The 22,202-nt window shown below is 43.4% G+C and overlaps 1 protein-coding gene across 1 annotated transcript in view; it reads left to right on the top strand.

Moving 5' to 3' along the window:
* The window catches only part of map2 (microtubule-associated protein 2), a 444,966-nt gene that overhangs the window by 221,315 nt on the left and 201,449 nt on the right, over positions 1-22,202 (top strand). Inside the window, exon 5 of the mRNA XM_085985712.1 lies at positions 1,696-1,868. The gene's annotated coding sequence lies outside the window, so the exon portion shown is untranslated. The remainder of the gene's footprint in view (positions 1-1,695; positions 1,869-22,202) is intronic.

Genomic DNA, 22,202 nt, shown 5'->3' with positions numbered 1-22,202 from the left:
GCATTAGAAATGGGCAGTCAGCAATAATAAAACAAAAAGGCAAACAAATCAAATTACTCAAAATAAGGTTTGAAATCACTTCATCTGCCATCTTGGGTTCTCTACGACCAGAAATTAGGTTTGTACCATAATAGAAGTAAAAATTACAACACTTACAAGAAAATTAATAAGCTCACCTTTTCAGTAGTATTGTCTTTGTTTGAAATACCTGCTTTATAACGATATTTTATAGAATCATAGAAATCAAAGAAATTTATGGCACAGAAGGAGGCCACTCGGCCCATCGTGCCTGTGCCGGCCGAAAAATGGATGATTGTTGACTGCAAGACTGGCCATTTATAAACAGCAAGCTCTGGCAAGCTGTATAAGGACCACTTTTGCCTGCAGTCCTATGTATTGATAGAAAATTACTGTATCCAAAACCCCCAGGGAGACAATTTTCAGAAGGTGAAAGTAACTGCAGCTTTTTTTTGTGTAAGACATAGGAACAGTAGGAGGCCATTCAGCCCCTCGAGCCTGTTCCTCCATTCAGTTAGATCATGGCTGATCTGTATCTTAACTTCATCTACCTGCCTTGGTTCCGAAGGCTTAAAATTGAGTAGCGCCCCAATTGGGGTGCTAACTTCGCCAGAAAAATTAGCGTCCCCGCGCCGGAAATTGAGTGGTTGCGCCCCAAGTGGGAAGCGGGGCGCTACTGGAAGCGCCCCGCATCTCTCTTGGGGCGCTGTGAGTCAATATTGCGGTGTTATGTGCCGCAGCACCACACGCTGCGGCACGTTGTGCCGCGGTATTGCAGGCCTTCCTCCCCTTCTTAAAGGGGAGGGACCTTGTGCAGCGTGACCTTGGGCCCCCGGGGATCGGGAGTGCAGGCAAAAGAGCCCGGCACTCGAGAGACGCGCTGGGCTCTTGGAGCGCAGCCAGCACTCCGCGGGGGGGGGCGTTTCAGGAGGTCTGGGACGGGAGCGCTGGCAGGTGGCCAGCAACAAAAATGGCCACCCCGCACCTCGCCTTTAAATTGCGCCTCCCCGGGGCGCTGCGCACACCAATGACGTCATCGCCAGCGCCGCAGGGCGATACCGGTTAGCGCCACCACTAACCTCCCGCTGAATTTTGCGGGAGGCGTGGGCAGTGCCGCGCCCGGGTGCTAGTTGGTTTGCATCCCGTTAGCGCCCTCTGAAGGCGCTAATGAGAGGCGCAACCAACTGAATTTTTCCCCCCATATCTCTTAATCACCTTAACCTAACAAAAAATCTATCAACCTTAAGTTTTGAAATGTTCAATTCACCCCCAGTCTCAACAACTTTTTGGGGACAGAGTTCCAGATTTCCACTACCATTTGCGAGAAGAAATGCTTCCTGACATCACCCCTGAACGACCTAGCACCCTTGTTCTGATTTCCCCCACCAGAGGAAATAGTTTCTCTTTATCTACCTTATCAATTCCTTTAATCATCTTAAACACCTCAATTAGAACATGCCTTAAGCTTCTACACTCGAGGCCGAATCTATGCAACCTGCTCTCGTAATTTACCGCCCTAAGCCCCGGTATCATTCTGCTGAATCTGCACCACACCCCCGCCAAGGCCAATATATCCTTCTTGAGATGCGGTGCCCAGAACTGAATGCAGTACTCCAGATGTGGTCTAACCAGCACTTTGTCCAATTGTAACACAACCTCCACCCCTTTGTATTCCAGCCTTCCTTGACATCAAAAATACAATAAAGCATGAACACTTGAGCTTTTTCTGAGGTATCTTTGAAAGCTGATCACCAACAACTACAGTCAACAAGTTTTAATAGCGCTGAACACAGATGCAACTGATCAGAAAAGCAGTGAATAGGAAAAGACTCGGGTGGGAACGTCCTAGAGCAAGTCTTTTAAATTTTGTAATGTATTCTAACTTGTTGTACCAGCTGTATTTCTTTTATTTATGTTTATTCAGTTCACAATTCAAACAACCAGGATTCATCTAAATAGTGTTAAGTTCTGGAAGGATTGTGTTATGCTTTTGGGAATTTTCTACCCTGCTTAGTCTAGATTTTTCTTGGTTTCCATACTTTAGAAACACCTCGTAGGTGAGTCTTAATTCCTTGTGACTTCAAGAGCATCTCCATTAGCCTTCATATTGTAAAGTAGTTGATTGCTGAATCCCATTCAATTGGTAAAGAATATTTTGTATGAACTTCCAATATTTAGGGCTGGATTTTCTCAATGGAGGCGGGACTGCTGCTTGTGTCAATGTCCCGCCTCCATCTTCGTCTGACCAACCAGAGGGATTTCCCCCTGATTGACCTTGTTAAGCCCGCCCTGCGGGCTCAGCGGGCCAATTAGGGAGGAAGTCACTGACAGAGCACATCAACGTCAGACGTGCTATCTGTCAAGACTTCTTGGAAGAAGAAATGTCAGCTCTGTGAAGCTGTCAAACAATGACATTCTCTGTAGTTTGACGAGTCCTTGTTTTCAGGACTCATCAAACCTTTCAACTTTGTCGACTTCAGATGGCTGTTGGTTCAGAGGATCCAACAGCCGGTCTGTGAAATCGACAACGAGGATATCGGGTCTCCCGATCCAGAGAGGATGAAGGCTGTAGGAAGAAAACAAGGTAAGTGAACATTTTTTTACACTTATCACTCACCTTACAGACTTACCACTCCAGAATTGCACCCATCACTCACCTCTACATCTTACTTCCAAGTGCCTCCGACTGCCTTAAACCTCCTTCATGTCTCCTCCAACCCGACGGGATTCACCGAGGTCGGGAAGCCTTCACCTGTGAAGGTAAAATGGCACTAATTCTTTTTTCTGCCTGTTAACTACCTGTTAACAGGCAGTTAAAAGTATTTAATGCCTTTCCCGCCTCCAGGAGACGGGACCCGAAGCAGCACATCTTCCCGCCTCCTGGCAAAAGGACACGGGGGCGGGTTTGCCATTGCCCCCACTTTCTGCTACTTTACCAGCAGTCCCGCCTCCATGCCTGCCTCCTCAGGGCTTGGAAAATCCAGCCCTAAGTCTGTATACATTAAAGGATATCGGTCTTTTTCCCCATTTCCAACATGTGCGTGTAGTAAAACTGGATTACAATCTACCGTTAATTTCTAAAGTTTGTATGATGCTTACATTAGCTTTCCTTTGAACCATTTCATTATCTGGTCCAAATTACATTAACTGTACACAAGCCAATCCTATCACAACTGGAACATAATACATAATTAGGTGAAGTGCAATGACTTATCAGTCATCATAGATGAGTTGGTCACAATATTGTATTAGCTAACACTACTTTAATTAACATCATCAATGATAACACAATGAATACCAGGTTAAGCTTGAGAATTAGAGTAAGTATTTTGACGTACAATATTAATCATCAGAGTGAAGATCATAACTTAAGTGCTTCGCAATATCTGAGCCTTAGTCAAGTTTTGCTTAATAACAGTATCAGAGCAATGGTCAAGGACCAAGGTTACAGTACAATAAAAACAGAAGATGCTGGAGATACTCAGCAGGTCCGGCAGCATCTGTGGAGAGAGAAATAGAGTTAACGTTTCAGGTCGATGACCTTTCATCAAAACTAGAAAAAGTTAGAGATGTAACAGGTTTTAAGCAAGTGCAGAGGCAGAGAAAGGGGGAGCAGAGGAAAGAACAAAAGGGAAGGTCTGTGATGGTGTGGAAGGCAGGAGAGAGTAAATGACAAAAGGTATAATTGTATAAGGCAAAAGTAGATGGCAATGGGATAAGTAAAGAAACAAAAGATGGGTCTAGAAAAGGTGTAAATGGGAATATCAGAATCATCAGCAACAGCTGCCATCCAAAAAATGGGGGCACAGGTTATGATTAGAAATTGTTGAGTCCAGAAGGTGGTAAAGTGCCTAATCGAAAGATGAGGTGCTGTTCCTCGAGCTTACGTTGAGCTTCATTGGAACAGTGTAAGAGGCCAAGGTCAGAATGAGAGTGGAGTGGAGAATTAAAGTGACAGGCGACTGGGAGCTCAGGGTCCGCTTGCAGACTGAACGGAGGTGTTCCGCAAAGCGGTCACCCAATCTGCGTTTGGTCTCCCCAATTTAGAGGAGACCACATTGTGAACAGCGAATACAGTATACTAAATTCTTCCTTGAACAGAGGCCAACCAGTGGCCATCCAACACCACCTTCCTCTGCCTGGCTGAACTTGTTCTCGCATTGAACAATTTCTCCTTTGACTCTACTCACTTCCTCCAAATAAAAGGTGTTGCTATGGGAGTCACATGGGCCCTAGCTATGCCTGCCTTTTTGTGGGATAGGTGGAACATTCTTTGTTCCAGTCCTACTCAGGTCCCCTCCCTCGCCTCTTTTTCTGGTACATTGATGACTGTATCGGTGCCATTTCCTGCACTCGCCCTGAACTGGAAAATTTCATTCACTTTGCGTCCAATTTCCACCCCTCCCTCACCTTCACATGGTCCATCTCTGATTCTTCCTTTCCCTATCTCGACTTCTGTCTCCATTTCTGGGGATAGGCCATCAACCAACATCCACTATAAGCCCACTGACTCCCACCCTACTTCCTGTAAGGACTCTATTCCATTCTCCCACTTTTCCGTCTCCATCTCATCTGATCTGACGATGCCACCTTCCATACTAGTGCTTCCGACATGTCTTCCTTTTTCCTCAACCGAGGATTCCCCTCTACCGTGGTTGGCAGGGCCCTCGACCGTGTCCATTCCATTTCTCCTCTCACCACTTCCCCTCCCTCCGGGAACCACAACAGGGGTCGCCTTGTCCTCGCCTTCCACCCCACCAGCCCCCACATTCAATGCATCATCCTCCACCATTTCCACCACCTCCAGCACGATCCCACCACTGCACACATCTTCCCCTCCCCTCTCCTTTTAGAATTCCGAAGGGACCGTTCCCTCCGCGACACTCTGGTCCACTCCTCTATTACCCCCAACACTGCTCTATTCAAACTCTGACCTCTCTGTCCTCAGCCTCTTACACTTTTCCAATGAAGCTCAACATAAGCTCGAGGAACTGCACCTCATCTTTCGATTAGGCACTTTACAACCTTCCAGACTCAATCGTGTTCAACAATTTCAGATCATAACCACTGTTGCAATTTTTTCATACAGCAGGTGCTGGTAACGGTTCTGCTGTTAAGTGTAGTAAACAGTGATGAAAATAGTAATAGACTTCAAGAAGACAGACAGGCTGGTGGAATGGGTGGACACGTGGCAAATGAAATTCAACACGGAGAAGTGTGAGGTGATACATTTTGGTACGAAGAATGAGGAAAGATCATACATGCGAAATGGTACAATTTTAAAGGGGGTGCAAGAACAGAGAGACCTGAGGGTGAATGTGGCGGATTGGGGTTGGGTTGCGCGATCCAATATTTTAACCCACCCCCCCGGACCCACTCCCACCCATTGGGCTGGGGAAAGGGGGGCATTTAAAATCAAGCCTATTGGGCCAGAAATTCGGGTCCCCACGGGTAAGTACGCGCTGTGTACTCGCGTGTAGGGCCAACGAAAGTGCCGGTTTCGTGCATGCGCTGGAAACCGGAACTCCCGTTCCCTTGAATTCAATTCAATTCAATTTATTTGTCATATATGCAGCAGACGTGTGTACTGCACAATGAAATGTTGATTTTTTACGAGTCCTCCCAACATTGGAATAAATATGGCATAACAATGATAAAATACTAATAGAAATACAGTAATAAATAAAACAACAGTAATAAATAATAATAAATTATACGTTCATGAGTCTTATGGCCTGGGGGTAGAAGCTGTTTCGAAACCTGCTGGTACGAGACCGTATGCTTCGGTATCTCTTACCGGACGGGAGCAGGGCGAAGAGGTTGTGGCTGGGGTGGCTCGCGTCTTTAATGATTCTCAGGGCCTTCCCCTGGCACCTCTCGGGGTAGATATCCTGGACAGCAGGTAGTTTAATTCCTATAGTATGTTGTGCAGCTTTCACCACCATCTGTAGAGCCTTGCGGTCTGTGGCGGTGCAGTTGCCATACCAGGTCGTGATGCAGCCGGACAGGATACTCTCGATGGTGCACTGGTAGAAGTTGGTGAGAATCTGGGGGGCCATTCCAAATTTTTTCAGTCTCCTGAGGAAGAACAGGCGTTGGCATGCCGCCTTCGTTATGACGTCGATGTGATGTGACCACGTTAAGTCCTCCGTAATGAATACACCCAGGAATTTGAAGCTGCTGACCCTCTCCACCTCAGCCCCTTCGATGTAGATTGGGGTGTGTCCCTCCCCCTGCCGCTTCCTGTAGTCCACGATCATCTCCTTTGTTTTGCTGATGTTGAGGGAGAGGTTGTTGTACTTGCACCATTCTGCTAGAGCTCTTACCTCCTCCCTGTAGCCTGTCTCGTCGCCATCTGTGATCAGGCCTACAACGGTAGTGTCATCAGCAAACTTGATGATGGAGTGGGAGTTGTGCGTGGCCACGCAATCGTGAGTAAACAGGGAGTAAACAGGGAGTACAGAAGGGGGCTGAGCACACAACCCTGGGGAGCTCCCGTGTTCAGGATCAGTGTTGAGGAGGTGTTACTGCCTATTTTCACCACCTGGGGTCTGCCCGTCAGGAAGTCCAGGATCCAGTTGCATAGGGAGGTGTTAAGTCCTAGCTCACTGAGCTTTTTGACAAGCTTGGAGGGGACAATGGTATTGAATGCTGAACTATAATCAATGAACAACATTCTCACATAGGTGTTCCTCTTATCCAGGTGTGATAAGGCAGTGTGCAGTACAGTGGCGATGGCATCATCCCTAGATTTTTTTGGGCGGTAAGCAAATTAGAGTGGGTCCAGTGTGTCAGTTAGTAAGGAGTTGATGTGGGTTTTGACCAGCCTCTCAAAGGTCATACACGTGCGCCGGAGGGGCAGCACGTACGCCTGGAACTTCCGTTTTTTTTACAGGTTTCTCCGGGAGGGTAAGTCTCCAGCAGCTGCGCGTTTAAAAAGCAGTCGCAAGGCCTGCTTTTAACAAGGTAAGTGGTGAATTAAATAAAATTAAAACATTTTTTCCACAGGTTTATTATTTTTAAATACTTTAAAGAAAGATAAGCTTATTTTTAGCCCCGTTAAAAACTGTAATTAATTTTTTCAAAAATTTAAATTATTTAAAATAGTTATTTTATGTAATTTATAGTTATTTTATAAATATGATTTTAAAAAAAAATTATTTGAAGTTTTAGTTAGATTTTGGGGCCGATCTCTATTCAGAGATTTGACAGGTCTTCCTGCCAAATCTATGAATAGAGATTCCCTGCTACGATTGGCTCTCATGGCCCACGTGATCCCAGAGGACGCTTCAAACTAACTGCGCCCCTGGGATAGGCGAGCACTGCGTGCCGGCAGCTGGAGGAGGCCCAGGATCAGAATCCCACGCGGGCCCACAACAGAACGGCAGGCGCGCTATGTAAGTGCAGGTCGGGGGCTTGCACCCGCGGGAAGCCTCCGACCTGAATTTCTGGGCCATTGTGTTTGTTTCAAAGTAGCTTGGCTCTTCCCTCGAGCTTTGCAGAAAACCAGATAAAACTTGAAACATTTGTATCGAAGCTTGGTACAAAATTCTAATTACTTTTAAACTCCTTATGGACTGTGACAGGATTTAAAGGGGTAACCACCAAATCAAAACCAAGCAAAATAAAGAGCATTATTTCTGTCACAGATGGGCCATTATTCAAGTTTGGAGGAAGGATTTGCATTCAGAACCTAATATTCATATTTAGGTGCAACCTTCTGATACTGAAGAAATAATTGATAAAGAAGGAAAGATGCAGATTAATTTAGTAATTCCTTTTATATATTTCTTGGTCTTTGCTATAAAAACCTACACACTAAACAGATGGACAATAAGGCAAAGAGTGGCTCTTGCATATTACATGCAAGAATTTATTCATTTATGCAACTCTGCTTTTTACTTTGTCCATCTATTAATTTATCTACCTGCAGCGGTAAAGGAAACACCTCATTTTCAAGAAATCAGTCAAAAAAGCATTTAAAGCACCATCTTTGAGGATCTCTTCCAAATGTCTTTCCAAATTATTTTGGACATAAGAAACCCTCTTTCATGTTCACATACCAGCAATGAACAGCTCATCTCCTGACCTGTCAAATCCATTCCACAATCTACAAGGATTATGCCAGGAGTGTGATGAAATAGTCACCATTTTCCTGGATGGGTACAGCCGCAAGAAGCTCAACACCTTCCAGGACAGAGCAGTTTTCTTGATTTGCGCCCTCGCCACTCGTGTCAATATCCAACCCCTCCATCACTGGTGCACTGTGGCTGCAGTATGTACAAATCTGCAGGATGAACTGCAGCAACACTCCAAGTTTACTTGGCCGCATTTCAAAAAGGACAAGAACAGCAGTATCATGGGAGTACTTATCACCTCCAAGTGCCTCTCTAAGTCACGCACCATCCTGACTTGATCGTATATCACTATTCCTTCATTGTTGCTGGGTCAATATCCTGGAATCTGCTAGCTAATAATTGTGGGAGCATCATCAACATAAGGGCTGCAGCAATTCAAGAAGAAGGCCCACCCCCACCTTATCGGGCATCTAAGGATAGGCAATAAATATGGTCTTGCCAGTGCGCCCATATTCTGAGAACAAATTAAAAAAATTCTTCCATAATGGCATTAGGTAGGAAATTCCAGCATATTGACCCAGCTTAACTTTTTGGTATAAACAATGCTACGGGAAAATTGCTAGACTAAATTAACAACCATCTTTGTCAGAAATGATCAATCAGCCCTCAGTCCAATTGTGCAGTCCAAATGTTTTAGTGTGAAAAGCAGTGTTTAACCATGGTTTTGTAATGGTTCTTTTATGGAAACATGACCTAATTCCCCAAGTGCATGTTTGACATTTTGACAGTACTGCTAAGAACATGAGCTGCATAGAGCTGTCAGCTTGCTCAATTTCATGATCCAAAGTAGATTACATTGTGTGCAAATATGCAGGTCTGTCCATAGTACTAAATATATATTTATGGATATGACAAGTTTGTTTTTGTTCCATGTTTATTCCCCATAATTAAAATATTGTAATTTGCATTTGAAGCAAGATTACGTTGGATGAAAATGTCTTTGTAATTCCCTCTTTAAAAAAATGTTCTATTCTGTTTGGTCACTGTAAAGTATAAAGTAAAAAGTAAAATATGCAAAGAGATGAGCCAAATCAAAACAAGACAATTCAAGAGAGCCTCATTTAATAACTGAGTTGATTTCAAAGCATTATGATGATCATTAACGTGCATTTATTCTGCAGATTTCAGCCAAACATAAATGGTTTGACTGATGTTTAATGTCCCTTTAACCACTGGGTCCCGGAAAAAGCACGTGCCAAATCCCAGCAGTTATGCCGTGAACATGCTTGCTGGTATGCTCCTGCGCTGACGACATCGGAGTTAACTGGGATCTGTGGGATGGCACTCCATTTGCTTGGGGCCACTATGAGCACATCTTTGCCCCATGCTGCTGGAAATCTGCTACCTGGCCTCCATCTAGGGAGCCAGCTTCCCCCCATTCACTGAGGCCCCGTGCGTTGGTCACCCCCCACCCAAGCCTCCTATGTAAGAGGACCAGCACATAAAATGTTGTCAGGGTTCCACGCCACTTCCCTGGTGGGGCCCACTTCTGCCCTTTCTGGAGGTGGGTAATCCCCACCTCATTGGGCATACAAGCCTCCAACGTTACACTGGGTGCCTCATTGGGCTCCTCTGTGTAATTGGTCTGGTAAGAGATGGGTGGAGGCTCTGCCCTTTACAAGGCCAATCGGTAATTCCCAACTAATGCGTATCTTTTTCTGAGCCATTTTTTTCTAACTTCCACCGGAATTATGGCAGTAGTTTGGTGGCATAGCTGAGGAAATTCGATATTTGTTGATTAAATTGTTGGGAATGCTGGGTTGAAAGGGACTTAATTTAGCATTAATATACTGAAACAGCAAAAGGGTGTTGAATCATTCCTGGATTTATGACTATATCTCTTATAATAATTGTGTTCCCTCAGAGTCAGGCTCAAACTCTTAGTAACCTCAGTGATATCAATACTTTGTTTTAAAACAAAACAAATTGCTAGAAATGTCTGAAATAGAGCAAAATGATGTTGATGTTCATCTTGCTGTGTGCAAATTGTCTCCCTACATTGCAACAGTGACTACACTTTACAAAGTTCTTCATTGGATGTGTAATGCTTTGGGGTGTCCTGAGATGGTGAAAGGAGCTCTATAAGCAAGTTTTTTTTCTGCTTTCTAATCCTAATTCTTTGCTGTTGGAATTTAATGTTATGGTGATGATGAGTTTCCCTCTTTAAAAGCTGCTAATTCTCTCACTGCCTTTAGAAACCTCCACAAAACTGTGCATTCAGTCATCTCTTCTAATTTTTCTATGCTGCTGTTAATAAGCAGCACCCACCCCCTGTTTCAACTCATCAGAATCTGTGAGCGCCATAGACCTCTTTTATTTAAAAAAATACTTTTTTATAAAGGAATACAATAAGGACATTTTAACCCTGGATAACCTTACTTAAGTGTAAATTATAATTTAATTAATATTAAACATGATCAGAATCACTTATGTAATACTATGTGCAGAAGATTGCTAGCAAAGAATAAATGCAATGTTTACCAGCCCAAAACTAGCAGATAAAATCTTTGGACTCAAACATAGACTACTAGCTGGGGGGAACCCAGCTTTGCCAGGGCTGTTTTGGGGCGGGCGGTTTAAATCGAGTGCCAGGCTTTGGGGCCCTGTCTGTGTCCCTTTGTGAATCTGCTGCTGGGCAACATTTCTACCTTTTAATACCTTGAAAGATGAAAGTGAAAGTACTTATAAAACGTTTTTGGTAAATCTTGTTATTTTTAAAAGAGATACTAACTTTCAAAGTAGTTTGAGCTGGAAGCTGAAGTCATGGCACTGAAACAATGGCTGCCAGATCCCCGAGATGAAAACGATTAGTCCCGCCCCCACACACACACACCGATTGGCCAACCATCAGGGGACCGTACTGTAGGATTGGTCAATCGTGACGGCACAGGATTGGTCGAACCTTGACGTCAGTCAATCAATGCTAGCAGATAATGAGTTTAATTTTGAAGGTTTTTTGCATAAGGCGCGAACAATTTTCGTCCGACCGAAAAGTAAATACGCTTACCAGCGTCCCGGAAGCGTAAGCTTTCTTCGGAGGTAACGCGCGCGTAGGTACGCCGTATAACTTTCGAGCGCATAGCCGGACAGATGAACACCCGAGGACAGACAGACAGATCGACCGCTTTATATATATAGATGAATATCTCAGTCCTTTTGGGGGGAATTTTTCCAGTTCAAACACTTGAATGCTTTTGGCTTTCTCTAGTGCAAACATACATTGCATTTGAGCATCTGTATTGGCATATTATGCAAGAAAAGTGGATACATTTTCCATTTAGGACATAGAAATAAAAAAATCTTAATGGGGCAGATCTTGCTGGAGTGGGTCATCTCACGGTGTGTGCCATTGGTTAAACTTTTTCCTGCACCCTTCAGCTCAAAATTATTTTGTGCAATAACTTGCTGGCAATGCGAGCTGGTAACAGCATAGCAAGGGCAATGGGGCATCTGAGACCTTTGTGAATGGCGGGACCAACAGTGTATCTCCTTAACCAATGAGATTTAAGAATTGAGAAGGAGGGAGAATTAGAGTCAAATCAAGTACAGATAGCGAAATAGAGAGGGAATGAAAGATTGGATTAAGAGAGACAAAAGAAAAGTAAGAAAATAAAAAAAATTAGTTTGACATTGCAGGAATGTAATTGAATGGTTTAAATTGTTTCCTTTCTGGGCCAGGTAGGTTCATTGCATTAACAATTATCACTAACAAAGGACTTATGCTGTTAAGTTCCACCCCATATCTTCTGCTGTGAGTTTAATGAGCAATTAATGTGCAAATCCAGCAAGTTCTTAAAAATAATGAGGCAGAATGGGGATGCTAAGCACGAGATGTCGTTTCTGCAAAGCAAACAGTGGAGCGGTGCAAATCAACCAGCAAGTTCTGGAGACTCGTAACTCACCAAGTATCTCCCCTGAACTGAAATCCCTTGAACCTAGTAGATTTTCATTCCAATTTTGAGCAAGTGTTTCTCTTTTGGCAGAAGAGGGAGATGAGCTTGTGTGTACGTGAACATTTTTAACATAAAAATATTTGAGATCAACTTGTGAATTAAATCCCGTATCATGTATTATGTACTGAATACTAAGAGCAGTTCTGGTTATAGACAAATCCAAATTAATGCATTCTCAACAAATAACGTGGGGCAGTAGCCGAGTCAGAAAGTCGTGGGTTCAAGCCCCACTCCAGCGACATGAGCACAAAATCTAGGCTGACACTCCAGTGCTGTACTGTCGGAGGTGCCATCTTTCGGATGAGACGTCTGCCCTCTCAGGTGGACAGAAAGGATCCCACGGCACTATTCGAAGAAGAGCTGGGGTGTCCTGGCTAATATTTATCCCTCAACCAACACCAAAAACAAGCACTTTAGAACGTCCTGAGGTTGTGAAAGGTGCTATATAAATGCAAGTCTTTCTTTTTCCTGAAGGACATTTAATAACTTTAGAAAGTTGCTATGGTCATTGTGATTTTCTGATTCATGGGCTTTGATAAACTGCGAATTGTCATAGTAGAGGGATTTTGTAAAATTGATTTTTGGATGCATGACACTTCCATTGATTGGAATGTGAGACCGCTTATGTACAGTAACTGCTTCAGTTTTATATTAAAGTAGATTTCTGAAAATGGTCTAGTTTACATCTGAACTTTTCTCATCTATCGGATACTGTAATGAATCTTGTGTTCTAATTATAACTACAGAATTATATACTCAGTGGTGTCTGAAGAAATTATTTGGATGCCTATATGAAATTGAATTGGGTAAATAGGTGTAGAATATTAATGGTATGATTATGTCAATAGCTTCTCTATCTAAATTCAGAGAATTGTTTTGACATGGATTCTCTAAGGATATAATGCAGCTTAACTAATTAGGTTTCTGAAATGTATGGCAAGGTTGTGTCCTCACATCTGTAAAATATAATTTTTTTTGTTCAACGAACTAAATAAATATCATGAGGGTAGAGTTTCCACTTTCGGCTAGTTTTCAGAAGTGATTTCTTTGCTCATATTTCTGCTAAAAATCATTTGCATATTAGCAACTATAAAATCTTCCATGAACCAGGACAGCCTTTTAGAATGTAATTTTTTTTGCATTTAAAAATATCCCTTAATATATTTAAGAGTGGTAACCCGGTGTAGTTTTATTAATACAGCTGAAAATGGGTTTATCTCACAAAATAAGCATTTTAAAAGAGTGTCTAGTCCTACACTTGTGACGAACCCGATTTTAAATAACTGAAAATTACTTTAAAAAACTATACAGAGCCATTTACTAGTTTCATAGGTGTACAGTAGTCAGTTTCTTAGTAAATTAAATATTTTTTAACATATAAAAGCTTTTAAAATGTGCCTATTAGTGTCCTCCTGCCAAAAAAAAGCTTAATTTTAAGCCTCCTCGAAGACCCGCAAATGGGCACATTTAGCGGAAACTCGCAACAGTGATTAATTCGATCTGGGGGCGTGGCCTGTTTTGTGCGCAGGGCCGGCTTCCAGTGTAATAATGGGCCAGAAATTCCAGAACGGGGCTTGCAGCGCGTGCAAGCCCCGTATTTGCACTTACCCCGCGCTCCTGCCAATCAGCTCCAGGGACGCCTGCACTTCCAGAAACTGAAACAAGAATCCCGGGCAGCGTATGACGTCACGCCGCCCAGGAGTGCAGCCAGCGCGGACCCAGGAGCGTGCAGTGTAAGTGAGACACGCCCCTTGAGGTCTCAGTTTCACTGGACACGCCCCCAATGTTTCTGTCAAGCTGCTTTGCTTTTTTACATGCAAAGCAGCAGTTTAAATAGGTTTTTGGAAGTTTTTTCAAGATTTTGGTAACTTTTATAAAATTTTTAAAATGTTTACATTATTTTGAGTAATCTGAAGTAGTTTTAAAGAGAATTAAAGCAATTTAAAGACTTTTAAAAGCCCTAAAAGAATTTTTTTAATTCCATTTATTTATTTAGCAATGTCGTCGTCATACGTGTCTTCACACTGTTCCCTTTGGGGAACTGTATGAAGTGGTGGAAGGATTTATGGTCGTGATTAACGCTCATTCCGTGACCGTAACCATCTTTGAACCAGCCATTAGGGCGGTTAGTCCTATGGCGGGAGGGTTTTACGGGCTCCCACAAGCTATACAAGGAGGGGGGGCCACCCACACCCACGGACGCAAATATCCCACTGGATGTCAACCCAGAATTTAGAGCCGGAGCTCCGACTCCACTTGCCGGGACTGTCTGGAGCGGGGTTCGAAACCCTACCCAGATCTGGCCCAGCGGCGGGGATCCTACCGCTATGACAAACGCCCAATCCGATTAGCAACGTGAAATGGCAGCATAGGGCTCCAGTCACGGGGAGGGAAAAGGCGCAGGAAACGTATGGGTGTCACCTTTTGTGCGGAGTGGGCCTTTTGCGTAGCAGTAAGCATCCCCTCCGCTGGGCCAGAAGGAGTAGGGTTTTGAACCCCACTCCAGACAGTCCCGGCAAGTGGAGTCGGAGCTCCAACTTTAAATTCTGGGTGGACATCCAGCGGGATACTTGCGTCCGTGGGTGTTGGTGGCCCCCCCGCCCCTCAGATGGGTTGTGGGAGCCCGTAAAACCCTCCCGCCATAGGACTAACCACCCTAATGGCTGGTTCAAAGATGGTTACGGTCACGGAATGAGCGTTAATCACGGCCATAAATCCTTCCACCACTTCATACAGTTCCCCAAAGGGAACGGTGTGAGGATACGTCCGATGATGACCTCTTGCGCAATGCACCTCCTTGGACCCTCAGTCGCAGATGCGAGGGGGCAAGTCGTGCAAGTGTTAAATTTTTTATTTTATTGACATGTAAAATGTTGGCCCAATAATTCCCTTCCAAATGCGCTAGTACGGTCGGGGTACTTACGCATCTGGCCGGATGAAATGCCGGTTTTCAGCATGCACAGTGCATGTGGGGAAAACCGGCATTTCCTGTCCTCTGAACGAAGGGGTTCAGGGGCAGAACGCGTGCGACTGCACATGCAGCGCGTGCGCAGTATAATTCGCCGCTTTCATTAATGCTTTCAGTGAGGTCCAGTCATTACAACTTACACATGAAAAAAGCATGGGTACAGTTGCTACAGAGGCTGCGGAGGAAGATATTTCTTATCGTGGAGCTTCTGAAAGTATGTATGTCTGTATATATTCCTTTGCGTGTAATGTATATATTCCTTTACTTATGTGTATGAATGTATTATTTAATTATGACTTTCAGAGAAAGTAACTTATTGGAAAATCATAATTAAAAACATACATTCATAGTAAAGGAATATAAAACATACATACATATACGTAAAGGAATATATGTGGACATACATACATAACTCATTCTCACATTCCATTCACACAGCCACAAATGCTCCTTCTACCTACCGTTCTGAAAACCCTTTTTAAAAAAAAAAAAAAATTTAACTTTAAAACTTACTTAAAATTTCTTAAAATAACTTCCCTCCCTTTCCCAAACAAAAATATTGCATTTCAAAAGCTCCACGATAAAATATATCTTCCTCCGCAGCCAATGAACCACTTTACACTTGCTTTTTTTCAGTGTAAGTTCTGAGGACTTACCCTCACGGATTTCATGAACGAAATCCACGAAGTTCACTGCGCAAGCGCTGCCTGTGCAGTCGCACGCGCTCGAGGTCTGGAAATGCCGGCGTTCCCCGCATGCGCTGTTCCTGCTGAACGCCGGCATTTCCAACGGCCAGAAGCGTGAGTACACCGAGCGCACTCACGCTTCTGGCCTGGAATTTCTGGCCCATGTTTATAAACCAGTGCAAAAGATCGCGGAAACTCGATTCACGCTAGACATAATTTGGATAGCACTCAAGTGAATTAGCAGGCAGTAATCCATTCAAGGGAGTTCTGATGACAACATAAATGAAAGTAAAGTCTGAGTGAGGTGACTTTTGTCACTTGAAATCTGAATTTGAATTTTTATCTTAAATTCTCTTGGGTATTCTAAATATGTGTATAAAATATAGTAATTTTTTCTTATAAAATAATTTCCATTCAGGCCAGTTAGCGTGTAGAAGCCAAGCATTTACGACTTCTTTCACTTTGAAAGTTTACCCAGTGAGTAACCAGGAAAGCCCAGGTTTGGTGCCCTGTCTGAGTTAGCTGCTTTGAGCAGGGATCAGCTGTAGAAGTGTTGCTATAATTGCCTTGGTACGCCTGGCTTAGGGAGAAGAAAATTCAGCCAGGGTTCCTGCTCCTGATTATCAGAAACATGATTATCAGAAGCTGAAATGTTAGTGACTTAGCAGAACAAATTTGGCACATTGATACATATAATAAAGGAGCTGGCTGGGGTCTTGTCTGTCAAAGTTTTGCGATTTAAGTAGGCTGACAATGGCTTGCTTTCCCTACAATGCTGAGCTTTTTTATGTGTGCATATGTTCATACTTAAACTCAAAGCAAGAAGATATTTTTGCTACAAGAAATATACAATGGTGTCCATGTGCTGTCTCACAGACATGATGCTTTCAGCAGTGACAACATAATTCCCCACAACAAGGCAAGGGAAGCAGGCAACTAAAGCACTTAATGAATACCTTCCTGAAAGCAGTTATAGAACAGCGGAGAGGCCTGGAAGCAGGGCAGTTATTCACCCTTTAAAATGGGGAGAAGTGTGAGGCCACCTAAAGAGAGGGAGAAAGAGATGTGCATCAAAATTGCATGAACTCGAGTTCAGGGTTTCTGAGCTTGAGGAGTGGCTGGAGTCACTGCAAGGGTATACGGGAGGCTGAGATTTCCTGGAGCACACGCTCCAGGAGATGGTCCCCCTGCAGCTACAGAGAGTTCAGGAGAATAGTAAGGGGGTGGCCATCTGGCAAGGTAGGAAGAGGCAGGCAGTGCAGGAATCCTTGGGGTGTGGCACTCTCAAACCGGTTTTCAGCACTGAATACCAGTGAGGGTGACAACACCTTGGGGGAGTGCAGTCTAGAGTGCATCAACGGCACTGTGGGGCAAATGACTGCACATGGGGACACAGCAAAGTGTAGAAATACAGTGGTCATGGGGATAGACAGGTGTTTCTGCAACCGCTGACGTGAGTCCCGCATGGTGTGTGGCCTCCCTGGTGCCAGGGTAAAGGACAGCACTGAGACGGTGCAGAACACTTTGAGGGGGGGTAGGGTAATATCCAGAAGTTATGGTCCAGGCGATAACCAGTGACATAGGAAGGAAAAGGGTTGAGCGCCTGAAACTCTGACTGCAGGAGCTCAACCCTTTTCCTTCCTATGTCATTAGGGAGTAAGTTAAAAAGCAGCACCTTAAAGGTAGTAATCTCTGGATTACTCCCAGTGTCATGTGTTAGTGAGTATAGGAATAGTAGGATAAAACAGGTTAATGCATGGCTGGAAAATGGTGCAGGGAGGAGGGCTTCAGATTCCTGGGGCATTGGGACCAGTTCTGGGGCAGAAGGGTGGACGGGTTGCACCTCAACCGAGCTGGGACCAATATCCTCGTGGGAAGGTGAACGAGTACTGTGGGGGAGGGTTTAAACTAATTTGGCAGGGGGTGGGCACCAGATGAAACATTAGTGAGGAGAAACAAGGTGCACAGAGGACTGGGAGAGGCAAAAAAAACACTGGAATAAAGAACAGTTCAAAAAAAGGAGGAATCAGACGGGGCGAATGCGAAACAATCTAAGCTTGGTTTGGAGTGCATGTACGTAAATGCACAGAGTGTGGTAATTAACGTTGGTGAGCTGCAGGCACAAGTCGCCACATTGGGACTCTGATAAATAAAGTGACAATAACGGAGATCTGGCTCAAAGAAGGGGAAGATTGGGAACTTAATATTCCTGGCTATAAGGTATTCAGGAAAGATAGGAAGCGAAAAAAGAGAGGGTGGCAGTGTTGATGAAAGAAACTATTATAGCACTGGAGAGGGAGGATGTAGTTGAGGGGCCAAAGATAGTCTATTTGGTTAGAATTAAGGAACAATAGAGGAGCTGTTATGCTACTGGGTGTATACTATAGGCCACCAAACAGTGGTAATGAGAGAGGAGCAAATTTGCAGGCAAATTACGGAAAATGCAAGAACTACTGAGTAGTGGTAATGGGGGATTTCAGTTATCCTAATATAGAAAGACAAAAGAAAGACTTGCATTTCTATAGCACCTTTCACGACCACCAGACATCTCAATGCACTTCACAGCCAATGAACTACTTTTGAAGTGAAGTCATTGTTGTAATATAGTTTGGGATAGTAACAGTGCAAAGGGCAAAGAGGAGGAGGAATTCCTGAAATGGGTACAAGAGAACTTTTTTGATCAGCGTGTTTCCAGCCCAACAAGGCAGGAAGCAGTGCTGGATTTAGTTCTGGGGAATGAAGTGGAGCATGTTTCAGTGGGAGAGCAGTTGGAGAACAGTGATCATAATATCATCAGGTTTAGCAGAGTTATGGAAAAGGACAAGGAACAATCAAATATAAAAATACTTAACTGGAGGAGGGCTAACTTCAGTGAGTTGAAGAGGGATCTGGCCCAGATGGATTGGGATCAAAAATTGGCAGGCAAAACAATAATTGAACAATGAGAGGCCTTCAAAGAGGAGAAGGTTTGGGTACCGAGTAGACACATTCCTATGAGGGGGAAAGGAAGGGCATCCAAAGCTAAAGGTCCCTGGATGACTAAATATATAAAGGTTAAAATGAGACAGAAAACTGAGGCTTATGACAATTGTAAAGTTCACAATACAGTAGAGAACCAAACTGAATATAGAAAGTACAGAGATCTAAAAAAGGAAATAAGAGGGGCAAAGAGAGAGTATATGAGAATAGATCAGCGGCTAACATAAAAGGGAACTCAAAAGTCTTTTATAAACATATAAATAGTAAAAGGGTAGTCAAAGGACGGGTCAGGCTGATTAGGGACCAAACCGGAGATCATCTTGTGGAGGCAGAGAGCGTGGCTGAAGTACTAAATGAGGACTATGCATCTGTCTTCACTAGAGAAGAGGATGCTACCAATGTACATGTAAAGGAGGAGGCAGTAGGGATATTGGATAGGATAAAAATAGATAAAGAGGAGGTACTTAAAAGATTGGCAGTCCTCAAAGTAGAAAAGTTACCCGGTCCAGATGGGATGCATCCTAGGTAGAAGTATGGGTAGAAATTAAGGAGGCTCAGGCTACAATCTTCAAATCCTCCTTGGATATGGGAGTGGTGCCAGAGAACTGGAGGACTGCAAATGTTACAACCCTGTTTAAAAAAGAGGAGAGGGTTAAACCCGGCAATTACAGGCCAGGTGGTGAAGCCTTTAGAGACAAGAATCCAGGACAAAATTAACTGGCATTTAGAAAAGTATGGGCTAATAAATGAAAGTCAGCACGGATTTGTTAATGACAAATCGTATTTGACTAACTTGATCAAGTTCTTTGGTGAAGTAATGGATAGGGTTGATGAGGGTAGTGCAGTTGATGCTTTGTACATGAACTTTCAAATAGCGTTTGACAAAGATACTGGTGCCAGAGGACTGGAGGATTACAAATGTTACACCCTTGTTCGAAAAAGGGGAGCAGGATAAGCCTGCAATTATAGGTCAGTCAGTTTAATGTTGGTGGTGGGGAAGCTTTTAAAAACAATAATTTGGGAGAAAATTAACAGCCACTTGGACAAGCATGGACTAGTAAAGGAGAGCCAGCACTGATTTGTTAAGGGCAAATTGTGTTTGACTAACTTGATTGAGTTTTTTGATGAGGTAACAGAGAGCATGGATGAGGGCAGTGTAGCTGATGTTGTGTATATGGACTTTCAAAAGGTGATTGATAAAGTACCACATATTAAGCTTGTTAGCAAAATTGAAACGCATGGGATAAAAGGGGTAGTGGCAGCATGGAAAATTGGCTAAGGGACAGAAGACAGAGAGCTGTGGTGAATGGCTGTTTTTCGGACTGGAGGGAGGTACACAGTGGCGTTCCCCAAAGTTCAGTACTAGGACCGCTGCTGTTTTTGATATACATTAATGATTTGGACTTGGGGGTACAGGGCACAATTTTGAAATTTGTAGATGACATGAAATTTGGAAGTGTAGTAAACAGTGAGGAAGATAGTAATAGACTTCAAGAGGACATAGGCAGGCTGGTGGAATGGGCGGACACATGGCAGATGAAATTCAACGCAGAAAAGTGTTAGGTGATGCATTTTGGTATGAAGAATGAGGAGAGACAATACATGCTAAATGGTACAATTTTAAAGCAGGTGCAAGAAGAGGGAGACCTGGGGGTGTTTGTGCACAAATCTTTGAAGGTGGCAGGACAGGTTAACAAAACAGTTAATAAAGCATATGCGATCCTGGGCTTTATAAATCGAGGCATAGAGTACAAAAGCCAGAAACCTAAAAAACACTAGTTCAGCCCAGCTGGAGTGTTGTGTCCAATTTTAGCTTTAGGAAGGACGTGAAGCCTTTGGAAAGAGTACGGAAGAGATTTACTGGAATGGTTTCAGGGATGAGGGATTATATTTATGTGGATAGACTGGAGAAGCTGGGGTTGTTCTCCCTTACAGCAGAGAAGGCTAAGAGGAGATTTGATAGAGATGTTTAAAATCATGAAGGGTTTAGATAGTGTAAATAAAGAGAAACTGTTTCCAGTAGCTGAAGGGTCGATAACCAGAGGGCACAGATTTAAGGTGATTGGCAAAAGAACCAGAGGCATCATGAGGAAAAACCTTTTTACGCAACAAGTGGTTAGGATTTGGAATGCACTGCCTGATAGGGTGGTGGATAAAGATTCAACAGTAGCCTTCAAAAGGGAATTGGATAAGTACTTGAAGGAGAAAAAATTGCAGGGATTTGGAGAAAGAACGAGAGAGTGGGACTAACTGGAATGCTCTTTGAAAGAGCCGGCGCAGACTCGATGAGCCAAATGGCCTCCTTCTGTGCTTCCATAATAGACTTGTTAGCAAAATAAAAGCCCCTGGGATTAAAGGGACACTGGCAGCATGGATACAAAAGTGACTAATAGTGGTGGTTGGTTGTATTTCAGACTGGAGAGAAATATACAGTCGTGCTCCCCAAGGGTCGGTATTAGGACCACTGCTCTTTTTGATATATATTAATGACCTGGACTTGGGAATACAGGGCATAATTTCGAAGTTTGCAGATGGTACGTAACTCAGAAATGTAATAAACAATGAAGCGGATAGCAACAGACTTAAGGAGGATATACAGGTCAAGCCTCTCACCCATTTTCTGTGGACCAGAGAACTAAAGAAGGGTGGAACGCATGTTCAGGGTCAGTTCCAATAAAGGCCGACATCTGAAAAATTGTCTAGATCACACAGGTAATTCAAGGAAGATTAGATTCCTGAAGATGGGGAACTGAAATGTTCATGTTAAATATTAGATTCTAAATTATTACCTAGCAGAAGTAATTGATTTTAGTTCCAATTTTGACTTGTGTACCAGTGTTGGATGGTGATAACACAGTAAAGCAGTGAACAAAAGTAAATCACAAGAGATAGGATGCAATGCAGTGGTTAAAGGGGTTGTCAGTTTTTCTGGATGGGGACCCGTAGATATTGGCACACTTGATATGTTCATGGTGTAGCTTCTGAAGGACTCTGTCAATTAGCCAAAGGAAACAGAAATACCATTGCAGAAAGTGAGGCAACAGAAATAATGCAGTAGTAAGTCAACAAACACTTAAACATAGAAATCTAATGGCAGATAGACAAAATGTGATGATCTCCTTGTGAGCTGCCTATAGTCTGGAGAGCCCAGTTTCAAAACTTATGGCATTGAGGAGTTCACCATTCTGCTCCAGCCAGAGACAATTGTGCTTTTCTGAGTTTTCTTTAGTAATACTGATTTTTTTTTAACTTTTGATGAAAAATTATGGATTAAACAAGTAGCTAATTAATTTTCAGCCTCATTCCTCATTAATCATAGCTTGACTATTTTCATTTGGGTGAAGTCCAATTCTTAGCTATCGAGCTGATTTCTGTGCTTCTGTGGAACTGCACATCAGCAGTCACAGTATTAAAATACATTCCTACTCGTGCTTCTAAAAACCTGAGGCTTACACCGTTC

Source organism: Somniosus microcephalus, chromosome 4 (assembly GCF_052327205.1).
Source record: "Somniosus microcephalus isolate GS21.2 chromosome 4, FLI_Smic_1.0, whole genome shotgun sequence".
In the NCBI taxonomy this organism is placed as follows: Eukaryota; Metazoa; Chordata; class Chondrichthyes; order Squaliformes; family Somniosidae; genus Somniosus; species Somniosus microcephalus.
This window is presented reverse-complemented; position numbering and strand designations above follow the sequence as displayed.